Source organism: Phascolarctos cinereus, unplaced genomic scaffold (assembly GCF_003287225.1).
Source record: "Phascolarctos cinereus isolate Bilbo 61053 unplaced genomic scaffold, phaCin_HiC Scaffold_8;HRSCAF=390, whole genome shotgun sequence".
NCBI classification, from domain to species: Eukaryota; Metazoa; Chordata; class Mammalia; order Diprotodontia; family Phascolarctidae; genus Phascolarctos; species Phascolarctos cinereus.
The window spans coordinates 60,043,851-60,069,891 of NW_027556291.1; the positions used below are offsets into that span (position 1 = coordinate 60,043,851).

Here is a 26,041-nt window from a genome sequence, read left to right on the forward strand (position 1 = left end):
AAGAAAATTTTTAAGAAATCAAACTAATAAATAAAAGTAGGTGCTGGTTTTATGAAAATACTAATAAAATAGATAAACCATTAGTGAGCTTGATTAACAAAAAGAAAGAAGAAAACCAAATTACCAGTCTCAAAAAACAAAAGGGCAAATGCATAACCAATGAAGATGAAATTAATGTTTAGGTGATATTTTGTCCAGTCACATGCTGGGAAAACTGACAATCTACATGAAATGGATAAATATTTACAAAAATATAAACTGCCTATGTTAACAGAAGAGGAAATAGAATACTTAAATAATCCCACCTTAAAAGAAGAGTTCCCTAGGAAAAAATCCCCAGGAACAGATGGATTTAAAAGTGATTCTACCAAGCATTTAAAAAACATTTCATCCCAATACTATATAAACTATTTGAAACAACAGGTAAAGAAAGAGTCCTATCAAATTCCTCTTGGGGCACAAATGTGATTTTGATACCTAAACAAGGCTGTAGGAATACATACATACTAATATATTCTTGGTGGAGCTGTGAAATGACACATCCGTTTTGGAAAGTAATTTGGAATTATGCGAAGAAAGTAACAAAAATGCCCAAAGTCTTTAAAACAAGGACTCTGTTATACCCCAAGGAAACCATTAATAAGAAAAAATTCCCCATATACTCCAAAATATTTATAACAGCACTTTTTGTGACAGCTATGAATTGGAAGCAGAGTAGATGTTCATCAACTGGGAAATGGCTAAACAAGGCATGGAACACGAATGTCATGGAATACTGCTACCATGCAGTCAGAAATGATGTATGTGATAAGTACAGAGAAGTATGGAAAGATATTTGTGAATTGATTCAAAGTGAATTAAGCAGAGCCAAGAAAACAGAAAATACATACATATACATATATATATATATATATACATGTATATATATATGTATATGTATATACACACACACAGTAATTACAATAATTGAAATGGAAATGACATACAAAAAATTAAAAGTACCTGTTCAAAATGTTAAAGATCAAGTGGGACTGAAAAGGAAACATGAGAAGACACCATCACCCTACCCTATTCAGGAGGTGAGAGATCCACAGGTGCTACACATTGCACACCTTTTCCCAAATGCATTGATCAGCTGTCCTGGCTTTTCTTTTCTACCCTAAAACAAAAAATATAATTTGTTACATGGCATGGCCTTTGAGGTTGTGGAGAGACAGGGATACATGGGATACCTTGATGATGTAAAAAACAGAAAATACAAAAAAAAATTTTTTTTAAAGTCAAATATCTCAAGGGAAATAATAGGGAGGAAGGAAAAAAGAAAGGGGTTTAGGGTTAGTAATTATCAGTAGCAGATCTCAAACTCTGCTACAGATCAGTGGTTATGAAAACAATTGCTTTTGTTGTTTAGTCCTGTGTGACTTCTGCTGACCCTATTTGGGGTTTTCTTGGCAAAGATACTGGAGTGGTCTGCCATTTCTTTCTGCAGCTCATCTGACAGGTGAGGAACTGAGGGAAACAGGGTTAAGTGATTTGACAAGGATCACACAGCTAAAAAGTGTCTGAGGCTGGGTTTGACCTCAAGGAGATAAGTCTTCCTGGTTTCAGGCTCCACAGAATACTTGGCTGTCCAGAAAACAATTTGAATTTGTTAAAAACTGAAAAGTTGATCAATGTAAAAGATTAAGTATTCAATGTATAGAAGCAAATAAATAAATTAAAAGTGTTTAATAAATCGAAAGACAGAAGTGGGGGAGGCAGGGGAGGAAACACTATTTGATTAAAAAAAACAGATGGGATAAGGGAAAAGCCAGAAATTTGATAGGACATCAACACCTCATACCACCTTTGAAATTAAACTACAAATGGATACATGAATTAGGTGTCAAGGAGGAATCAATAGCAAATTAGAGGAGTAAGAAGGAAATTACTTTTCACAGCTATGGATAGAGGAAGAGGTTATGACAGAACAAGCAACAGAGAGAATCACAGAAAATAAAATGGATAATTCTGCTTCTATAAAGTTGAAATGGTTTTTGCGCAAACAGATCCAATGTAGTTAAAATGAGAAGGGTAACAGTTAAGTGAGGAAAAATATCTTTGCAGTAAAGTTCTCTCTTTTTTTTTAAAGGCAATTGGGGTTAAGTGACTTGCCCAGGGTCACACAGCTAGTAAGTGTCAAGTGTTTGGTCTGAGGCCGCATTTGAACTCAGGTCCTCCTGACTTCTTAGCTGCCCCCAGTAAAGTTCTCTAAGGACTGTTACATATGCAAGATATAGAAGGAACTGATTCCAGTTTCTAAGATTAAGAGCCAGTCCCCAATAGGGCAAAGGATACGAACAGGAAGTAATCCAAGCTATCACTAGCCCTATGACAAAATGCTCCAAATCCCTCATAATGAGAGAAGTACACACTAAAACAACTCTTTTCTTTCAGTCTGCAAATCATAGAGATCCACAGACTCAGAGATAGTCCTCTCTTTTTGTTCCACAACAAGGCACATGAAAATGCCCCTTTCACCAGGTTCTGGTTCAAAACAGAACAAAAATCGAGGCAGCTAGGTGGCGCAGTGGATAGAGCATCGGCCCTGGATTCAGGAGGACCTGAGTTCAAATCCAGCCTCAGACACATAACACTTACTAGCTGTGTGACCCTGGGCAAGTTCGCCTAGCCAAAAAAAAAAAAAAGACAAAACAGAACAAAAATCAAATATACCATATAATTAAAGGCCACCAAACAAAAAAGATGATATGGAGAAGGGGAGGGGAAGAGTTTCTAAATACTCCTCTCTCCCCAGCCCTGAGGCCAAGTCAAGGATGTGAGGAAGGAAGAAAGGATGGAAATGTCCACCAGAAGAGGGAAGGGAGGGAATGTCCCCAAAGGCTTCTCTCTGCTGACCTCCACCGTGTCCCAGCCAACCCCATGACCCACCAAGCCCCAGCCCTCCAGACAAAGCCCTGGCCAGGCTGGAAACCCCAGGCAAGAGCAGCTCTGGAGGAGAAGGCACACACAGGTTCACCCCTGCACACACACACCCATACATATATACATCCACACACACACATAGATGATCCTACCTACATATACAACACACTCATAAACAAAGACATTGATACTCCCAGGACCTTCCATCCATCCTTACACACATATCCTCCTGGGCATTAGTCAAAGCCAATGGGGGGGATGGGCTTCATGAAAAGATTCGGGGGAAGGGAAGAGAACAGAAGAAGAAGAAAGTGAGGGACTGAGGCAGGAGCAGGGAGGGGGCACTTACCTCACTCACAGCCACTTAAGCAATAGCAGGACCCTCAGGATCAGTCAGTCTGGAAGATGGGGGTAACAGAAGGAAGTGATGTGGTACAGAGGGGAAGGAGAAGGGAAGTGGGTGAGAGGCAGGCAGACCCCCAGCAGCTTGCCCCACTCACATCCTCCTCCAGAGACAAAGACTTAAACTTAATAGAGGGTGGAAAGTGGCAGGCATTGTGGTGTCACTGCAGGGCAGAGCTAGTCTCCTCCCAGAGCAGAGGGGGGATGGGAAGAAGGAGGGAGAGGGTCTCCAACATCAGGCCCAGAGCAGTAGGGAGCCCCCCCTAGTCATTTCTCTCTGCCCCCATCACCCAAACTGGCTAGGGGAGGGGGCCGCAGGAGCATCCTCCACCCAGAGGTGGGCCCTGGGGCTGACCAGGGTCTCAGGTTCCTGAGGGCAGGCTGCTGGGGCTGGGGGTAGGGGGCAGCAGCTGAGCTCAGCTTGGGGTTGTTGAGGGTGGGCCCCTTTACAGAAACTGGGAGGGGGAGGATGAAGAGGGGGAGGTCGAGGGAGAGCTGTCCTGGGCTCCACAAGAGGGAAGAGAACAGTAACTGCAGCACCATCTGCAAACCACCAACCTTTGAATGAGACTTGGATTCCTCACAACCCCAAAAGCAGATGAAGAAAGGTGTCAGGGGTCTGGGGAAAGGGCAGGGCTCAGCCACCTTTCTCCAGGCAGGAGGAGACAGAGATCAGGCAGGGCTGAGAGGGGAAGAACAAGGGAGGCACCAAGAGAGGCAGCGTGTCGCCCCTGCTGTGCATGTGTGGTTGCCCTGGTCTAAATCCTATATAATATAAACCTTCTAGAGCCTGGACAAGAGGGAGCCACACCCTCCTTTCTGGCCCAGTCTCCTCTACCAAGGGACTTCATACATTTCTTTCTAAAACCATTTCAGATTTGAGGTTTTATTCTCTCCAACACCAGCCACTCTCCCATTAGTGAATTGGCATAGTGGAGAGACACCTGGAATTGGAGTCTCAAGACCTAGACTGAAGGTCTGCCTTACTCATTGTGTGGCCATAGGCAAGCCACTTAAACTCTCCAACCTTCAATTTTCATATCTGTAAAATGAGGGTTGTTGAGGGCCAGAGCTGGAGAGTTTAATATGGGATAAGGAATTTAGGTTAGAGCTTGACTCTTTCCTTTTCCTACCCATAAGGGCTTAATTATTCAGAATATTTGGCTCACCAATTTCTTATGCCTGGAAGGTGTTAGAATACTCTGCCCCTTGAACCTTGATGGCAAGCAGGTGTGAACAATTAAGGATGCGCATAAAGGCTGGGATTAGTCACATAAGAATCGTGGGAATGCCTCAGGGATGATTGTTAGCTTTCACTATATAACCTGGACCCTCAGAATAATAAATTGGCTCAGTCTTTCACTGACCCGCCTGGCCCACATTTCTTCATTGCACACTCCTCCATTTGATGCAACACTTAGTCGCGCGTGACAGGCATAATAATAACACCTATGCTAAGTAAATTACAGGGTGCTTGTAAAGTTCAAATGAGATGTTGGCAAAGTGCTTTTCAAACCATGACACACTAGAGAAGTGTTTGTTATTATCATCATCATTATTATTCATCTCTGTTAGTCTTTTTGATGGAGTTTATATATCCTATCGATTCTTTTCTGTTTAATATTCTTCAGATCATTGCACAGAATTACTGTCTTTTATAACTCAATAGAAGTATTGGGATGTTAACTCCTCTGCTGCAGGCTCCAGGAGTACATCTTTAGGACAATTCTAGGAGGAGACAGGACTGTGGGGATCATGTTCGTTATGCTGTTCCCACATGGTTTTCAGTTCTTCCCCTAGGTCTCTATATGTTGAAAGCTTTTCATCCATGCAGCTTAGAGATTAGGAACACTAGGTATGCTATTAAAAACATCGTTCTTGAACTCTTATGGATCAATGTTATGACTGGGAGATGGGGCCGATCGTTTTATTCCATGACAATGTTCCAGTTACAGTACAACTTATTTTTGAATTTCCAAGGATATCCTGAGGTCTCCATTTGTTATAGGAACATTTGTCATCTGTTCTCCTTGGAACGATATTGAGCTTCTGATGGACAATTCCATTCACTAGTTCATGTCTTGCTAAGTATTGATTAGGTACTAGTATTTTACAATCTTCGGTGAAGAGTTGCTCAGTTTCTACCATTTCCTTCCATGGTCTGTGCTCATTGCTCAATCTGGGCTCCTTAAACACAATCTATATTATCTGCGGATAGTGACCTGATGTGGGATTGCCATCAGAAATCCCCTCCAATTCTATAAACAAACCCACGTGAAGAACACGTGTTCAGTGGTCCTCTGTACACACATTGTTGGAAGAATTCCTGTGGAACATCACCAATGGAGTGCATCTGGGCTCCACTCTTGGATCTTTGCTATTTTATAGGCTTCCCCCAGAGACTGACCACTTTCAGATACATTGTACACATCCAGGGGTGAATATCTATTTAATTTTTTTAACTTATTTTCACTATTGCTAGGTGAAGTGGTCCACAAGTATTTCTGTCAGTTTTAAACTTGTTTAATATGAACTTTTAATGAGAAGTATTGATCTGTGTGTTTCATTGTTAGGATACTTGGAAAGTATCTGTTTTTGTCCATTTTTGCGGAAATAGGAGAGGGCCTTTCTACACCAGGCCCTATCTAAGAGGGTGGCTATTTTAAGAAGGCCATCTTCTGGAGGGGGACTGGGAAGCAGGAAAGGCTCCCCCTGATTTGGCAGGCAGAGGGTTCTAAGGGATGGGTGGATGACTCTGAGAGTTACAGGCATGGCTGTAGCTGAGGTAGCATTTGGGCTACTGTGGCTCAGGCCAAGTAAAACAAGTGCTGTATAGAGCTCCAGCCAAGGTAGGATTCTCCATTGAAAAGCTCTCTAAGCATGCTTAGAAGACACCCGAGACTTTTGTTTCACCTGGGCAGACTTCCTTTAGAAACAGAGAGAAGGGATTCTCACCAAAATACAAGGATTTGCTGATGGTCTTTAGCCAGGAGCTCCCTCCTGATTTTGTTGCCCCATAAGTGTTCTACTGGGGACATCTCCTCCATTAAGAAGGGGTTCCGTTGGTTTCTTTGAAGGCATCGATAAAACATTTTTCAGTTAGAGGTTAAGTTACTGCTATCACTATGGATACCCAAAAGGCCAGAGTACACACAGAGTCAACATACAAGTATATACAGGAGTATCTCCATTGTTATATTGCACACTTGTAGCAGGACAAGGGCTTCTTGCCTGTAACAGAAATTGCCAAGAATGACACATCACCTTCCACCCTCTGGAGTTTACCCTTTCAAAGGCCTCACACTGTGTCTCTATGCATGCACCTGGCAAAGATCACATTGATGCAACAGATGCCAGCCCTGCTAAAATGGGAACAACACCTGGAAAAGGAAATCTGGGCTGCTCAGCATTTAGGCAGCACAGGTCTAGGGGAAGCAGTGGGAAGGCAATCAATATCAAACAACTTATTTTGGGAACCTCATGACTGGGTCTATCAAAATCACACACATATCTCTGTAAGTACCTTGACTCTTCTATGCTTTTGATTATACATATTTAAGAGCTTTCACCCCAGTTCAATAATGACAGCAGTAGAAATGGCTTTACATATCCTATTTCATTTCATTCAGCAACTGGACACACTATCACCCTTCTAGTTAGATCACCCCAGAATTAAAAGTTTTCTCACTTTTATTCATGATTCATATCTCAAGCTAGCAGGTACACAATGCAAATCCCTGCAGTAATAGTAAGAATGATCTACCTACTGTGGAATGGGACAAGATGGGAACATGAATAAATGGTAGAACCTGATTTTTAAAGTGGGGATGATGGGGTGCTTGAGTGCTTGTACTCAGACCCCACTTCCAAGATCATCTTTCTCCCTAGCCTCAAAACACTATCCCTGACAATCTTATCCCCAGCCTTTGGGCTATCTCAGACTCGATCTCTGGCAATAACTCATGAGTGGGCTCAGTGAGGTAAACTATCTCACTATCTCTCCCTGTTACAAGAACAAGCTGACCTCTGTAGAATTTCCCTTGTAATATCGTGTATCAACAAAACCATCATGTACTGATTCCCACAGTTATCATATACAATCAAGAGGTCAAGTTATAGATGTCAACTCCCAAGGCTATGTTGTCACAGACATAGCAGACTAAAAATACAGTCCTTAGAAACCTCCCTCTTCAATTTCCAGTAGTAAATAACACCTGTGACTAAGACTGTATGTTGTCGCTTAATTAGCATACTTGGCACATAATCCACTACTTTTCCTATATAAGCTTTAGCATCATTCCTGTTAGGTTGCAAGTTCCCTGAGGAGCTCTGCCCACCATGGCAGAATCCCTTAAGTTCTGCCCACCATATCAGCATTACAATAAATCTTTGCCAACTTGACTTAAAGAATGCTTGAATCTGTGAATGCATTCCAGATGACCCTGTCCTATACTTCAGTCCTTGGGGGGTCCCTGAGCCTCTCAAACTTCATCAGGTTTGCTGGCACTATTTGATGCAGTAGAAGCAACCTAGTATAATGTACAGAGAGATGAGTCCATCTGTCACTCCCTTCCACCCACCAGAGGAGTTCCACCAGACACATCTGTACCTGTAAAGAGGCCCTGACTACCTTCCCTAGAAGGACACAGAGGGCTCCATGTGAGGGGGATATTTTCAGTAAGCTGGATAAGAGGAATTGGGAGGATGAGAACCCCAAGCCAGATCAGCACTCTGCAAGGGACAGCTCCATGGAGCTGAGCTCTTGTGACTCAGCACAAATTCACTGGGAGGATAAGAGCATGTGTTGAGCAATTGAAGGAACAGGAAAATTTCCTCCATATTTCCAGCCCTGTGCAGAAACTGCTAGGGGAAGCAGTTGCTTCAGGGGAGAGGCAGTGGGACTGGACTCAGGAAGTTCCTCAAGGCCAGGACATCAATGACTGCCTTGAGGGGATGGCCTGGGTGCTGTGCACAGAGCAACATAGGAAAGTCAGGGATTGCTATAAGATACAATCCAGGTGCCTGTTTGCAAGACAGTATAGAACAAGAAAGGAAGGTGAATGTAGCACAGTGGAGACTTTGGAAAGGAGATCAATATATTTGGGACCATGATTGAGAGGAGAGGATGGTTTGAGTGTGACAGTGGAGAAGAAGAGAGACTCTGTTGGGTATTAGATCTGTGACCTAAAGATTATTAGGTGTCCCTCTACCACCAAAGTATGGCAAATGCCACCAAATATCATAGGCCAAGTTCTATACCCAGTTATAATATTTTCCCTGCCAAGCTCAAACATGAGCAAAGGGAGACAGTCATGTCTGTGATACTATTTGATGAATACTGAAAGTCCCTGCAGCCCCTAAACATCAAAGAACAAAGCAACAAACATTTATTAAGCACCTATTATGTATCAGACACTTGTGCTAGGCACTAGGGATACTCAAAAACCAACCAATCTCTTCCTTTGAAGAGTATATATTTCATCATGGAAAACAACATATACATACACACATACACGTATATATTATGTGTTTGTGAGAGAGTGTGGGTCTCTTTTTCTGTGTCTTTGTGTCCATGTGTGTGCACAAAATATTTAAATTTTATATGTACAAATTATATAGAAGTTAAAAACAAAGTCATTTCAGGGAAAAGGCACTAGCAGGTGGAGAGGGACAGGCGAGAACTCGTGTAGAGCATAGATGGCCTATTACCTCCTTCTTCTTAGACGCCAGACTTCCCTGAATGCAGATCAAGATTCCAGTTGTGGTTTGGTGTTTTGCTATATCCTACTTCTGCCTCAAACTGAGCTCACAGTCCACAAAACCCCCCGAATCTTTTAGTAAACAAATCACCACAGAACTTTGCTTATTATACTTGTAAAGTTGACTCCTTAAATCTAAGTGCAAGACTTTGTATCTATTCCAGTTAAATTTCATGTTATTAGATTTTGCACAAGTCTTTAGCCTTTTAAGGTCTTTTTGAATATTGACTGTGTCATCCAGTTCTGGGTCATCTGCAAATATGATAAGGATGCCATCTATGCCCTTTGTCCAAGTCACTAATAAAAGCATTAAGCAGCAAAGGGCCAATGACAAACCTTTCAGGCATTCTACTAGAGACCTCCTTCCCAGTTCACATGGAACTCTCATACTCCAATCATTCAGCCAATTCTAGGTCTAATTTCACTATCATCTGGGCCACATCTCCATACCATTCCTATAAAAAGAGCATTAAATAATTTACTAAATATTTTGGAGAAATCTAGGTAAACTAGAACTACCACGTTCACCATTTTAGCAACCCTGTCAAAAATGGAAATGAAGTTAGTCTGGCTTGGCCTATTTTCAATGAAGTCATACTAGTTTTTTTTTTCTCTTCACCATTCCCTTTTCTAGATGTTCACTAGCCATCTCTTTAATAACATGGAGCATCTGTGGCACCTCTTCTTCCATTTAGGGTTCCCAGAACACCTGCCTCACCTTCAAGATACTCCATGTATCCACAGACATTAAATGAGAGCTCAGGAGCCCCCATTTTTCTCTACTCAAAGGATGTAAATTGTTCAAAGCGAAGGCATTTAATGAAATAGCAGAATAAAATCTGCAATAGAATATTCCCCCATGATATGCATAGAGCACACTCTGCCAAAAATATGTCCCCATTGCGGGGATAGGGGTGGGGAAAGAGAATCTCTACCAATCACACAAGAAGAGCCCACATAGGGGGACAATCGTGATGGGGCAATTCATACCTCTAATGATGCTTCCCTGTGATGGTGTCAAACTGCTCTCACTAGGCCCCATACTTGGCATATTGCTCCACTGGACTCACCACAGTTTCTTCCGTGAGGAGTTCTGTTGTTCTTTGTTCCTGTCTTGTCTATATTCATTTCTTCATAGCCAGCTAACTATCTCAGCTACAGTTGCCTAGTGTGTGGTGGCTGGAACTTCTCCATGCTAAAAGAAGGCTGACAGTTGAATACGGCCACTACATCTCCTTCCTCCCAGAACTATAGGGAGAGGGTCCTCAGGTAGGATTAGGTATCTCCATATCTACCCCTTTGTTTGGATTCCAGGTAAAGCTTTTTTACAGCTAGGTATCTAACTTAGAGTTCAGACAGCCTGACATACTTACAAGATTCTGGATTTGCTGATAATGAATTTAAGCCACCACAAAAAGCAGTCTGAGCAGTCAAGGTCAGTGCTCTCCCTCCACCTCACCCCCAATGCTGTCATTATTATGCATACTGGCCAGCAGCAAAACTGCTTTGGTACTATATTTTGGCCACTGAAAATCCCAGTCTACCTACACATACATTCTAGAATAATTCCCAGAAATCAAGCCTGAAGTTCATTGATCTATAATATGCACATTCCATTCCCTTCCCCTTTTTGAAAATTGGGACATTTTCCCTTCTCCAACCCCTTCATGTATTCTTTCTTGATGCAACAAGTCCCACTGAGGGAGAGCCAGGAGGCAGCTAGTACCAGGCAAGTGAGACTACTACCACCATCTCAACTACCACTTCCCCTGAGACCATGATAGAAATAGCTCAGCCCAAGGATCTTTCAAATACATGTACCTCTCCCAGAACACTGGTCTTGCTTCAGTCTCAGCACTCACAGTCATCCCAGGGGGAAACAGTCCTGTGAACAAGGGGCCAGTCAACCATCCCCAGGACCTGCTCCCTCTGGGGCAAGCAAGCCAGCCTAGCTGAGGCAGTGAAGCACCTCGAGGGAAAGATTAGAGGTGGTCGGCCTCCTCTTGCTGCTGTCACTGGAACTAAGGGATTGCTGCATTGGCCTAGAGCCTGTCAGTGCTGCACACATATCCTCAGGGGCCAGGGAGAGCTCAGCTCAGCTCTAAGGTCTGCTCCAGCCCCAATAAACAGTTCTTTAAAACCCTATGTTGTCCTCAGATTTCCTTGTCAGACCTGGTTCACATAATTTGCACAAAACTTGACAGAGGGACCACAGCAGCCATCTCATCCAATGAAGGGAATCATCAGAATAATGTACCAGACAAATTGGTCATCCAGCTTTTCCTTGAATATTTCCAAGTACAGAGAACCCACTACTTTTCCAAGGCAGCCCACTGTACTTCGGGAGAATTCTCATTTTTAGGGAGATTTTTCTGATGTCATGCCTAAAGTGGCCTCTTTATAACTTCCAACTATCACTCATGATTCTGATCTCTAATCTTTTATTCACAAGGAAGACTTTGATGTTTGGGTACTTGTTTTTCCAGATTTCTCCAAAACTCTTCACTTAGGCATTTCTTATATTGTAATAATATTCCCATTATATTTATGTAACATAATTTGTTTAGTCATTCTGCCAACTTAAGGGCATTCCATAAGTGTCCACTTTACTACTACTGCTGCTGCTACAAAAAAAGCCATTATAATATTTTTGTACACATGACTCTTTCCCCTCTTTTTTTTTAATCTTATTGGGGGATAAGCTCAGTTGTGGTATAGCTGGGTCAAAAGGTATGCTCAGTTTAGTGCTTTTGGAACATACTTTAAAAGTGATTATCAGAATGACTGGACAAACTCATAGCTGAACTAACACTATTATTGGGCCTGTTTTCCCACAGTCTCTCCAATGACTATCAGTTTCCTTTTTTTATTGTAATCTTTACCAATCAGTTCATAAAGTGCAACTAATTATTCTCTTAACTATCTATCTTCTTATCTTTAGTAGCAATGCCGTATTACTCATGGCTATAAAGTAGAACCTCAAAGTTGCTTTAATTTATATTTTCCTAATTATTAATAATTTTGAGCATTGTTCCATATGTTTGTGCACTGTTTAGATTTCTTCCTCTGAAAACTGTTTGGGTACATCCTTTGACCATTTATCAGTTGGGAAATTTCTTTTATGATTATAAATAAGAATTTGTTCTCTATATATCTTACATATCAGAGAAACTTGCTGCAAAGATTTTCCCCATTTACCTCCTTTTTCTTTCTAATTTTAGTTTCATTAATTTTCTTTGTACAAAAACGTATCAATTTGATGTAAATAAAAATGATCAATTTTACCTCCTGGGAACCTCTCTCTTCTTTGTGTCTGAATTCTTCCTCTATCTATAGATAAGAAAGGTAATTTCCCAATTCTGGAATTTGTTTATAATGTCTCTTTTTTGTCTAATTTGTGTATTCATTTGGAACTTATTTTAGTTTATATTGTGAGATGCTAATATATACTTAATTTCTGCCATACTGCTTTTCAGGGTTGTGAGAAGCTTTTGTCAAAAAGTAAGTCCTTACCCCCAGTAGTTAATGGTCTTTTGGTTCATGGTACACTAACCTACTAGGTTCACTGGCTTCTCAGACTATGCTCAGATTGCCTCCCCTTTATCCCAAACTCTAGGACTGAGTGGTCACTTCCCTCCAGCATTCCCATCATTTCTATTCCAGGAACCACTTCCTCCCCATTAGTGAGAATCAGAACCAGAATAGTCAGTCAATAAGCATCTACTATGTGCCAGGAACTGAGTTAAGTAAATGCTGGGAATACACAGAAAGGCAAAAGGCATTGTCTGTGCTAAAGGAGCTAAGTGTAATGGGGAAGATAACATCAAACAACTATGGAGAACCATGCCATGGACAGGATAAAGTGAAAGTGATAAGCAATGGGAACAGGCTAGGATTAGGTGGGATCAAGAAAGGCCTCCTGTAGAAGGTGGGATTTGATCTGAGATGTGAAGGATGCCAGGGAAGCCAAGAGGTAGAGATAAAGAGTGAGAGCATTCCAGGTATGGGGCACAGCAAGTAAAAATGCTCAGAATCAGGCAACAATGGCCTTTTCCCTTTGTTCATTTTTACTTTGTGAAGGATCAAAGGATCATTAATGCAATTCAAGAAGCCATTATCTTAATGGCAGAATGGAGAAAGCACCATACCAAGATCTCTCAATATTCCCCTCCAAATAACTTTAAGATAGTGGCTGAAATTGAATTCTCGAGTGGCAGAGCCAACAAAAGGTCAAGGCGAGATATTCTTCTAGTCCAAGACAAATTAAGAGGTTGGAGGAAGACATCTGTAACACAGGGGGAGAGGCTGGCCTGGAGCCCAAGTGGATGAAAGGTCATTGGTGGGATTCGGGGGCAGCAGCAGAACCAAAGACACTTCAGGAGCTCTCAAGCCAGAGACAGTGAGGGGGCCTGGCAAATGGTCAGAAAGAGATTAAAGGGGACCCCTGTGCTAGCACTGGATGCAGGACTGGAAGCAGTGTGGCAACTCCATTGCTTATACAGACTTCTGGCTCACAGTTCAAGGACAGAGAGGAGCACTTTAGAGCAAGAGGGAGTAGGGACCCTGAGGAACAGTACTGCTTCTTGTCACAAGGGAGCAAAGACCATGAGTAGCTGTAATATGATTGTAGTCCCAAGAGTTCAGGTTGCTTTCCTGGGTAAGAGCCGGAGCACAGACCAAGAGAGCAGTGACCTCACCTCTCCTCAAATCAAAATACCTTGCAACCACTGAAAACTTCCAAACCCCCAGAGCTAGCTTTGAAAATAGCAGTGTGAAAAAGGCTGAAGTGTCAGACATTGTGTTTCCCCACTGCTCCCACTCTGGAAACAGAGACCAACTTTAACACAAATTTAAAATCAAGCAATAGGTTGGAAAAAAAATGAGCAAAAAAATCTCAGACCACAAAAAGCTACAATGGGGACAAAGAAGATCAAAACTCAAACAGGGGTAGCAATCACGATCTCAGACAAAGCAAAAGCAAAAACAGACCTAGTTCAAAGAGATAAGCAAGGAAACTACATCTTGCTAAAAAGTATCATAATAATATAATGTCACAGCAATACTAAACAAATATGCACCAAAAGGCAGAGCATCCAGCTTCTTAAAGGAAAAATTAAATGAAGGAAATACTCAAACTACTAATGGGTGATCCTAACTTTCCCCTCTCAGAGTTAGGTAAACCTATACATCCAAAAATAAGAAAGAAGTTAAGAAGATGAAGAGAATCTTGGAAAAGTCAGATATGATAGACCTCTGGAGAAAGTTGAATAGAAACTGAAAGGAATATAACTTTCTCAGCTGTACATGGGACCTTCACAAAAACTCACCATGTATTAGGGCATAAAAACTTCAAAAACAAATGGAGAAAAACAGAAATCTTAAATGTACCCTTACAGACCGCAGTGTGATGAAAATGACATCCAATGGAGGGTATGGAAACAGATTTAAAATGAATTGAAAACTAAATAATCTAATCCTAAAGAATGAGGGGGTCAAAAAACAAATCACAGAAAATAATCAATAATTTCATTAAAGAGAATGCCAACAATGAGACAGCACAACAAAAATAGTGGGATGCAACCAAAGCAGTACTTAGGAAAATTGTCTTTCTCTAAATGCTTACATAAGTAAATCAGAGAGCAGATCAAGGAATTGGGCACAAATTTTATAAAAAGCTAGAAAAAGAAGAAATTAAAAATCTCCAGTTAAGTATCAAAATGGAAATCCTAAAAATCAAAGGTGAGATTAATAACACTGAAAGTAAAAAAAAGGAAACTAAAAAATAAAACTAGGATTTGGTTTTAGGAAAAAACCAATAGAATAGATAAACCATTGGTTATTTGATTGAAAAAAAAAGAAAACCAAATTACCAGTTTTGGGAATGAATAGAGTAAATGCATAACCAATGAAGATGAAATTAAAGCAATTATTACAAGGCATTTTGCACAATTATATGCCAGGTAAACTGAAAATCTAAGTGAAATGGATGAATATTTACAAAAATATAAACTGTGCTTGTTAACAGAAGAAGAAATAGAATATTTAAATAACTCCATTCAAAAAAGAGAAAATTGCTCAAGGTATAAATACATTGCCTAAGACAAAATCCCAAGGGCCAGATAGATTTATAAGTGAATTCTACCAGATATTTAAGGAACAATTCATCCCAATACTATATAAATTATTTGAAAAAATAGGTAAAGAAGTCATCTTACCAAAGTCTTTTTATAGCCAAAATATGGTTCTGATACCTAAACAAGGGAGGACAAAAACAGAGAAAGAAAATTATAGACCAATTTCCTTAAAGAATAGCAAGGAACCATTTGAAATGAAATCCTAGGAAGGAGATTACAGCAGTATATCGCAAAAGTGATGTAATATGAGCAGTGGGATTAATACTAAGAATGCAGGGCTGTTTCAACGTTAGGAAAACTATCAACACAATTGACAACATCAACAACAACATCAACAAAAATTGTGTAATTATATCAAAAGATGTAGAAAAAAGCTTTTGACAAAATACAATCCATTCCCATTAAAAACACTAGAAAGCATAGAAATCAACAGAACCTTTTTAAAAATTATAAGTTATATCTTTTTAAAACCAAGAGCAAGCATTACCTGTCATGGGAATAAACTTGAAGCCCTTTGAATAAGATCAGGAGTGAAACAAGGATGTCCATTATCACCACAATTATTCAATATTGTCCTAGAAATCCTAGCTATAGGCAGAAGGCAAGAAAAAGAAATTGGAAGAATAAAAACAGGCAATGAGGAGACAAAACTACCCCTCTTTGCACATGATATATGGTATATTTACAGCATCCTAGAGAATCAAACAAAAAAAACTAGTGGAAACAATTAAGAACTTTAGCAAAGTTGCAGGATACAAAATAAACCCACTTATCATCAGCATTTCTCTAATACTACCATCAAGCTACAAGCTACAACAACTATCTGCAGGAAAAGATAGAAAGAGAAATTCCATTTAAAATAACTACAAACAATACAAAATCCTTGGGAGTCTCCCTTCCAAGATTAATCCATTGATTACTTGAATACAGTGACACAACACTCCACTCAAATAAAGACAGATCCAAAAAAATGACAATTCTACCTAAGTTAATTTAATTATTCAGTGCCACAATTATCAAACCACCAAAGACTTATTTTATAGAACCACGAAAAAAATAATAATCAAATTCATCTGGGAAGAACATAAGGTAAAGAATTTGAAGGGAATCAATGAAAAAAATGTAAAGGAATGCAGCAAAGCAGTGATTATGAAAACAATCTGGTACTGGCTAAGACATAGAAGGGTGGATCAGTGGAATAGATTAGGTACATAATACATAGTAGGAAATCACCACAGTAACGTAGTGTTTGGTAAACAGAAAGATCCAAGCTTTGGTAGTAAGAACTCACCATTTGACAAAAATTACTGGGAAAACTGGAAAAACAGTTTGGCAGAACTAAGCATAAATCAGCATGTCACATTGTATACCAAGATAAGGTCAAAATGGGTACATGATTTTGACATAAACGGTGATATCATTAGTAAATCAGGAGAGCAAGGAAAAATGTACCTGTCAGATCTACGGATAAGGGAAGATTTTATGACCAAACAAGAGATAGAGAGGCTCATGGGAAGTGAAACAGATAATTTTTATTACATGAAATTTAAAAAGCTTTTGCACAAAAAACCCTTCATACAGCCAAAATTAGAAGGAAAATAGGTAGATCTGGGGAAAATTGACATCAAGTTTCTCTGATAAAGACACTATTTTTCAAATATAAAAGGAACTGAGCCAAATTTATTTTTTTTTAAATGAGTCATTTGATAAATGGTGAAAGAATATGAACAGGCAGTATTCAGAAGAAGAAATCAAAGCTATCAATAATCACATTAAAAATGCTCAGTCACTATGATTAGAGAAATGAAAATAAAATCAATTCTGAAGTACCACCTCACACCTATCAGATTGGCTAATATGACAGAAAAGGAAAATGACAAATGTTGGAGGGGATGTAGAAAAATTGGGAACTAATGCACTGTTTTTAGAGTTGTGAACTAGTCTGACCATTCTGGAGAACTGTTTGGAACTATACCCTATGGGCTACAAAACTGTGCATACCCTTGACTCAGCTATACCATTACTAGGTCTGTATCTAAAGAGATTTTAAAAAGGGGAGAGGAAAGGAGTCTATTTATAGAAAAAATATCTACAGCAGCTCTTTTTGTGGTGGCAAAGAACTGGATATCAAGGAGATGACCATCAAATGTGGAATGACTGAACAAGTCGGGGCATATGATTGTGATGGAATACTATTGTGATATACGAAATGACAAATAGGATGGTTTCAGAAAATCCTAGGAAGACCTATATGAACTGATAATCATTTAAGATCAATTGAGCCCAATAAGGGCTAAAACCTTGAATTAATCTTTTCTAAGTGAACTAAGAATGCCCCTTCCTGTGTCAGCAACTACAGGACCAGATGGAACTGACCAGCATTCTTCCTGTTTGTGATCACTAAGCACAGGACACCTGGGACCAGACACTCTCTTGAATAGTGGGACTTTTCTTATCTTGGTATCCTATGGATATATGTTATGTAGGGGAAACACAGATATCCTGGATCTATAATTTCAATTGACACTTTGACATTCTCCTATTTTATTGTATTTACAACCTATTCAACTAAGACACTTCCTTTCCCATGCTATATGTTAAAAAACATATGGAGGCTGTATTTTTTTTTTTGAGTAACACAGACATCGGGAATCAGGGTTTAAATGTCCTCCAAAAATTGCTTGAGTCAGTCAGAGTGAAAGCTCTGATTCCATGTACATGCGCTAACTTAAGGGAATAAAACAATATGAATTTACTTATCACCTAGCTTGTTGTCTCTTTAACCAACTTTCAGGTCGACAGTAATAGTGCCGTGACATCGGATTGGAACTGAAGAAGTAGGAGAAAACACCCTACTCCAGCAATGCTAGTGGCTCAGGTGCCTCAGTATGCACTTTTTCTTGAAGTCCTAACCTTGACTGGGTCAGGTAAGTTTCCCCTATTCCCAGCTTCCACAGACCTCCCACTAGTTTGGTGGAAGTCCGAAAGAAAAGTCCCTTTAAACTAGCTCTGGGGTTGGGAATCAATTCGAAGTTCAGAAACTCCAGCTACTGTATCATTTAGGTCCCCTCTGGTAAGGATCCATCTAGAGAAATTGGCTATGGGTCAGTCAGAAACTAAAACTAGACATCCAGCTAACAAGACCACCATCTCTTATATGTCAAGGCACTGCCAATCTGGTAATCACAAGTACTGCTAGCGCTGATGTCAGTTAACTAAAGACAACCCCAAATTATGTTGGCCACAATATGAGGTTCTTTTGACCAGTCAAAGTTACTTTATCTTAAAACTATCAAGTTTAAAGGCCAACAAAACAGCTAGCTAGGAGTGGGAATATTTTCATCATTGGGTTGCTGAGATGGCTGAGGGAGAAGGAAAGGCAGAAGCCTCTTCCCTTAAGGTTCGCAAAGCCACTTCAGCACTCTTTCCCAGGCTCCTTCTCCCTCCCCTTTTCCCTTAAAGGCTATGGTCCTGACAGGGATTCGGATCCCCAAACTTAATTTCATTGGGACTTGCCCCTTTAAATCTGCAACCTCAGGGGCACTTTGAGGAAGGCTCACAAGATCCAGTTACACTATCAGGTCTTGGATCCTTGCAAATTCTCCAACCCCCCTTCCTCAAAATAATAATAATAATCAATTCATGATGGGGGTTTTCTAACAAGCCTCTAATTCCCCCTCTCTCTATCAGTAAGTGCACACTATGTCATTATGTTTGTACTGTATTTGTCCTGTCAATTTGTCTGTCAGTATGTGTCTCTGTATCTGTACCTTGTAAGATTTAAAGTGCAGGCAGCCAGAGACTTCTAAGGGCTGCAACTAGGAAAACGGACAAACTTGCAAAACTCCTTTCCTTGTGGGTCCAGGCCTGGCCAGCCTAGACTTTCAGTGAAAAGTTAGATACAGCTAAAGACATCTTAGCAGATTCTGGAGATTTTGAGATTAATCATTAAGAAATTGGGAAATGGATCATTTTGAGATTGTACAAGAAAACGTCTGAGACTGGGGGTAACTCCAGGAGCGCACCCTCTGCTAAAACACCTCCTCCCAATCCTGATTCCTCAGCATTCCCCACTCCCCCCTCAGAGATAAGCATCTCAATATGGGGATTGTAAAAGAAAAGAGAATGCTGGAGAACTGCAGCGAAAACTTAGATCAGCCTTCCCCATCTAGCAAAAGGAGGAGAGGAACAGCTATCACAGACTAGCAGTAGCCCTAACGGCCCAGTGCCTCTGGGCACCTTCCAGTTCACCCCTCTTAGCAAGGCCTGGGAGTAACATTCAGGTTCAATACATTCTGCCCACTCTGCCCAGCAGCTGCAAACCGCACCAGCCCCAGTAAATTCTGCAGCTGTGGGGAGGAGAGAAGTGGACAGGTCAGAACTATGATGAGGTTCCCTAAGCCCTGCCACCAAGAATTATCACTACCGGGAAGGCCCTGGTATCAGCCACCCCCAACCCCTGGAAGGCCTGGCAATAGCATTATGAGGTGAGAAGCCAACTTGTACTCTTGGCAAGCCCCATACTTCTCTGTTCCAGTTTTGGAATTTATGGCAAGTTATTTTATCTCTGTTTGCCCTGTTTCCTGATTTGTAAAGGCAAAAATAATAATGGTTGTTGTTATGCAATCAAAATGATATAATGATTGTAAAGTGCTTAAAACAATGACTGGCATATGTTAGACAACATTATTATTATCTCTCTAATTTAATGTAATTGTTCCATACCTGATAACTTTGAAGTGGTTTTTAAATACCAGGAGTAATCAGATCAATAATTCCTATATGTGGTAATCTGGAAATGCAACTGATGTCATCTGAAGTTTATTGTCTGTGTTATTACTATGCTTCTAAATTGTATTGTATTTCTAAAACTCTCTTAGATTGTAAAATTTGAGAGACCATTGTGAGGTACAAATGGTGCATATGGACTGGTCTTTTAAAAGGATGTGATAAAATTTGATAATTTGAAAATTGTTAACATTTGATGAGGTATATTTGGTTATAAGCAGGTAATTAATTGGTTCTGTTTCAAGTTTTAAATACATAATAATTGCTTATGGTATGGTTATATTTCTGAGATTGGTTACATGGTATAATCCGGTAAACAAATTGTATCAGCTATGTTGTTGAAAAAGCAATTTCTCTTATAATCTAGAGATGTTAGATCAAGAATTGTTACCCCTCCAAAAAAAAATACTAATAATAGGGGAGAATGAATGGGTTAGAATAAACTTCCAAGTTTTATTTACCTTTAAGAGGAAACTTCACCTAAAATTCTTATCAAGCATGTGTAAAAGTTTCCTGTGTTGTGGAATTCCTGAGTAAACAATAATCCTTGAGATATGTTAATTTGGAGATTTATGGACTACCACATTCACTACATGAGATTCCAGTGATATATTTAAAGACAAAGGTAAAAAAATACTGAGTAAATTTTTAAAGGCTTGATAATATGTGTTATTGTGATAAGGCTAATTTAATTGGGTATGTTCTTCATGCATTATAAAAACTGAATTTTTTCTCCATTACAAACATCTTTTTGACTAAGGAACTTTGTGATATCTAGGAATTCTGTAATAACTAGGAATTTAGTTTGTTATAGTACTCTGGGAATTTATTTATGTTAGTTAAGGAAATCTTACATCAACTTAGTCTTCATGAATTCCAATTTTAGAGGTTTATTTTTATTTTAAGGTGGAAAAGAAAGATATCTATCACTTAAAAAATTCCCAACAAATGTTCTTCATAGAAGTTTAGTAATTATTCTTCTTAACATGAGGATAAATTTTAAACTGTTTTTGAAGAAGGGAAATACTTTTAGAAGAAATGTCTTGTTTGATCTTTTTTTTGAAGGCCTACTAAATTTTCATTTGCAAGATAATTTATTGCTAAATTATTGTAATGAGCTGTAAAGCAGAAGAGATCTTGCTGTTTTGATCTGAATCTGTAGTCATTCCATGGCCTAAGCAAGAGTTAAATTAGTGCTTGAACTTATATGTATAAGATTCAAATCCTGAAGTGTCTCATTCTTCCAGAATGAGTTTAATTAGAGAAGCTTGTGAACAAAGACATAAATCCATCAACTTGTGAGGTAAGTCAGGAACCTCTTTGTTTTGCTTAAGGAATAGGATTCCAGCACAGATAGTCATGTTAGTGAAGAGTAGCAACTTATGAGCTCTTTTGTGTTAACTTAATGGGAAATCTAGTATTATTTTTAATCTGGAAATTAGAACATGTGCAAAAATTTATACAAACTTCTGAAGACTCACCTTGAGATGTTCCCATTGTTTAAAGGAATTGTGAGACCAGCAGTATTTTTCTGTGATCAGTCTGTTACGGTTAGCAATGTGAGATTAAATTCTTATTATTCAGGATATGTGACTTTATGGGACAGCAATTTACTATTTTTTTTTGAGCTTTGATTACCAGGATAATTGTCTGAGTTGTCATGAAGCCAATAATAGAATGGCATGTGCTACGGGCTGAGAAATGATAAAGGTGGATGTCTATGCCTGGGAAGAGTTTTGAGGATGACCTTGGACACAGCCTAGGTAGGATCTTCCTGACTCTATTTCCCAATTGTGCTATTTCCTTTCTGAAAAGAATTCCCCACCTGATTAATCCTGAGCCCTGCTTTTAACATTAAGTGACTACATGATTGGCTATCAAATATGACTCATGCCTGGAATCAAACAGAGCTAAGGAAGTTCTTTCCTTCTGACATGATGTACAACATTGTCCCTCTTTTTCTTTTATAGCAAATTTCTATAATCAAGAAGCTCTGTAAGTACAGTACTAAATTTATTAAATAATAGATGGATACTGGAACATCTCTGAGTTACCATAATAGGATGCAAGTATGAATAGCTTACAATTTTAACTCATATTCATGGCCAAATAATAATAATATAGGGATAACATCCTCCTAAGGAGGAAATATTTAGACAAAGTAATGACAAAGATGTAATGTGATAGATGTCTAATTAAAAAGGATAGCAAATTTTGAGAAAAGCAACAGGATTAGACTGATTCCTCTAAGAATTATATACAGAGGTATATACATGATTGGCTTCCAAAATGTATCTATCATGGAAATTCAAGCTTTAAGCATGTTTAGGTAATAAGATCTCAAATTTAGATTTTTACACCAAAAATTGTATAGGATAGTGGTAAAAGTAAGTGAAATTATTTCTCCTTTATTAAGGTATCTGTCTGGTAATTTTAAAAGGCAGGAGAGCTCATTTTATGGTTGGACCTTCACATTTTATATGATTCTTATACCAGGCACAGGATTTAGGTATGGACAGAAGCAGCAGATGATATCAAAAAATGGAGAACCAAATTTTAGTGACTGTACTAATTTATACTAAGTCAGAATTATCTGGGAAATTCTAGATCTAAATCAGAGAAGCAGAGCTCCCTTTTTGAACTGCCTTTAAATTAAACCTATTGTACATGAGCAAGGAACTTAATGTTAGTTAACATTGGTAATAATGATTGTATTGATTCGTACGGTTCATATTTAAGGTTTTCTTGGTTACATGTAAATCCCTCTTCTCAAAATGAGTCTATTGTGAGCTCTCTGACTAGTTTAATCTGTACCTGACTTGATGTAATTATGCAATTTTGTGATTTATGAGAAAACTTTGTTGTATCATTTGAACCTAGCCCTGTGTGGGTGGGAAAACTGAACTATCTCTATGTGCCTTTAACTAAGGAGTTATGTTACGCTATTTTTCTCTCAATTATCAACTCATACATCTTCCAAGAGCCCCTATCAGGTCTATGTGATTACTCCCATAGCTGCCAACTTCTGGATGTGGACTCCGAGATCATCTGAAGAGGCCTGCTCCAAATGGACATCTCTTTCCATCTTCTGAGGAAGAGGAAGGTTTTTTCCTACACCTTTCTTGGTCTACAGGTGAAGCCTTCGGCTTACCTTTGACCAACAGGAGGAAATGACAATCATTTGAGATCAACTGAGCCCCCATAAAGGCCAAAAACCTGAATTAATCTTTTCTAAGTGAACTAAGAATGCCCCTTCCTGTATCAGCAACTACAGGACCAGATGGAACTGACCAGCATTCTTCCTGTTTGTGATCACTAAGCACAGGATACCTGGGACCAGACACTCTTGAATTGTGGGACTTTTCTTATCTTGGTATCCTATGGATATATGTTATGTAGGGGAAACACAGATATCCTGGATCTATAATTTCACCTGACACTTTGACATTCTCCTATTTTATTGTATTTACAACCTATTCAACTAAGACACTTCCTTTCCCATGCTATATGTTAAAAAACATACGGAGGCTGTATTTTTTTTGAGTAACACGGACATCATGAGTCAGGGTGCTTGAGTCAGTCATGGTTAAAGCTCTGATTCCACGTACATGTGCTAACTTAAGGGAATAAAACAATATGAATTTACTTATCATCTAGCTTGTTGTCTCTTTAACCAACTTTCAGGATGACAAAACTGATGAAAAGTGAAGTGGGCAGAGCCAGGAGAAAAATGTACACAGAAACAGCAATGGTGTATTGATGATCAACTGCAAAAGACTTGGCTACTCTGATCAAGATGATGGTCCAAGACAATTCCAAGGGACCTCTAGTGAAAAAATGCCATGCATCTCCAGAGAGAGAACTAATGAACTCTGAGTGCACCTTGCAGCATATGTTTTTTAAGTTTTAACTTCTTTTCTTTTTAATTTTTAACACTAATTCATTGTTGGTAGAGCTGTGAAATGGCACAATCATTTTGGAAAGTAATTTGGAATTATACAAAGAAAGTAACAAAAATGTCCATAGGTTTTAAAGCAAAGACTCCATTACTGGGTTTACACCCCAAGGAAGTCATTGAGAAGAAAAAAAAGTCTCCATACACTCCAAAATGTTTACAATAGCATTTTATATAAATATAATATTTATATTTATAAATATTAAAATATTTAAAATATTTGTGACAGCTACAAATTAGAAACCAAGTGGATGCTCATTGGCTGGGGAATGATAGCTAAACAAGGTATGGAACATGAATACTAGAACACTACTACAATGCTTTAAGAAATGGTGGGAGTGGTGAGTACAGGGAGGTACCCAGAGCTCTTTGTGAACTGATGCAAAGTGAAGTAGGAGGAGCCAAGAAAACAGAATAAATATACAGTAACTACAACAATTTAAATGGAAAGAAGCACACACTAAAACCTTGAAAGTCCCTGTAACCAAAATGTTAAACAACAAGGAGGACTGAAAAGGAAACATGAGAAGACACCATCACCCTACCCCGACCAGGACAGGAGAGGTCCACAGGTGTTACACATTGCACACATTTTCCACAGGCACCAATCGGCTGTGCTTTTCTTTTTCCTTCCTAAAACAAAAATACAATTTGTTAAGGAGGCTAAGCATCTCCAGGGTAATAATGGAGAACAGAAGGAGGAAAGAAAGGGGTTTGGGTTAATGATTATCAGTAGCAGATCTTAAAACTATACTACAAATCAATGATTATGAAAACAATTGTTCTTACTGATTCTAAATTCCAAGATTAAGAGCCATTCTCCAAAAGGGCAAAGGAAAAGGGCCTTTTCAAAGGAAGAAATCCAAGCTACCAATAGCCCTGTGACAAAATGCTCCAAATCCCCCATAATGAGAGAAGTGCACATTAAAACAACTCTTTCCTTTCAGTCTGTAAATCATAGAGATCCGCAGGTTCTGGGACAGTCCCCTCTTTCTGTTCCACGATGAGGTACATGGAAAGGCCCCTTTCACCAGGTGTTGGTTGAAACCACAACAAAAACAAATACACAATTAAATCTAATGACACCAGAGGGAGAAGGGGAGGGGGAGAGTTCCTAGACTGTCTCCCCTCTCCCCAGCCCTGAGGCCAAGCCAAGGATGAGAGGAAGGAAGAAAGGATGGAAAGGTCCACCTGGGGAGGGGATGGTAGGAGTGTCCCCAAAGGCTTCTCCCTGCACGGCCCCCCAAACCCCAGACCTCCAGACCAAGGTCTGGGCAGGGCCCAGGCAGGAACAGCCCTGGAGGAGCAGGTACACAAGAGTACACACACACACACATAAGTACATACTTACATACACACATACACACACAACACTCCCACAAACAAGGGTATTAATACTCCCACTACTGCCCCCCCCCACAGATGCCCCTTGGCACTAAGACAAGCCAATTGGTGTGTGTGGGGGGGGAGTTCAGGAGAAGACAGAAGAGAGGGCAGAAGAGAATATAAGGGGGGGGATTCAGAGGGGCAGGAGGGGCCTTGGCAGGAGGGGGAGGGGACGCCTACCTCACACACAGCCACGCAGGAAAGTGCAGGAATTTCTGGGATCTCTCAGGTGACGTGGGGGTGGGGGGTGAGGAGGAAGGAGGTGTGGTGAGGGCAGAGAAGGGCAGGGGGTTGGGGGCGGGCAGATCTCCAGCTGGCCCCCCCAGATTCAGGGGAAAAGGGAACTCCCTCCTCCTCCTCTTCCAGATACAAAAAGCAATGACCTTGGACAAGGGTAGGAGGGGCAGGTACAGTGACGTCACAGTAGCTGCAGTGGAGTAGCCACTCAGAGCAGAGGAGGGAGGAAAAGAGAGCAGGGATTGGTGATGTCATGCCCAGAGGAGTGAGGAGCCCCCCCTCCGAGTCTTTTCTCTCAACTCCCATCACCCAGCCTGGGGAGGGGAGGGAGCCACAGTGCTAGGAGAGGGGCCCAGAACTGAAACAGGTCCCACTTTCCTGAGGGCAGCTGCTGGGGCTGGGCTGGATGGAGTGGGGCAGCTGAGCTAAGCTCAGGGTTGTCAGGGGTCAGCCTC

At 40.0% G+C, this 26,041-nt stretch overlaps 1 long non-coding RNA gene across 3 annotated transcripts in view; it reads right to left on the reverse strand.

The window, feature by feature from the left end:
• LOC144455031 (uncharacterized) overlaps nt 1-26,041 on the reverse strand; it is a 99,102-nt gene that overhangs the window by 24,651 nt on the left and 48,410 nt on the right. For 2 of the 3 annotated variants that reach the window (XR_013483672.1, XR_013483673.1), the window contains exons 1-2: nt 25,530-25,709; nt 24,509-24,596 (exon numbers count right to left, since the gene is read on the reverse strand). This is a non-coding gene — a long non-coding RNA (uncharacterized LOC144455031). Of the gene's footprint in view, nt 1-24,508; nt 24,597-25,529; nt 25,710-26,041 lie in introns of those variants that run through there. The other variant, XR_013483674.1, reaches the window with a different exon arrangement.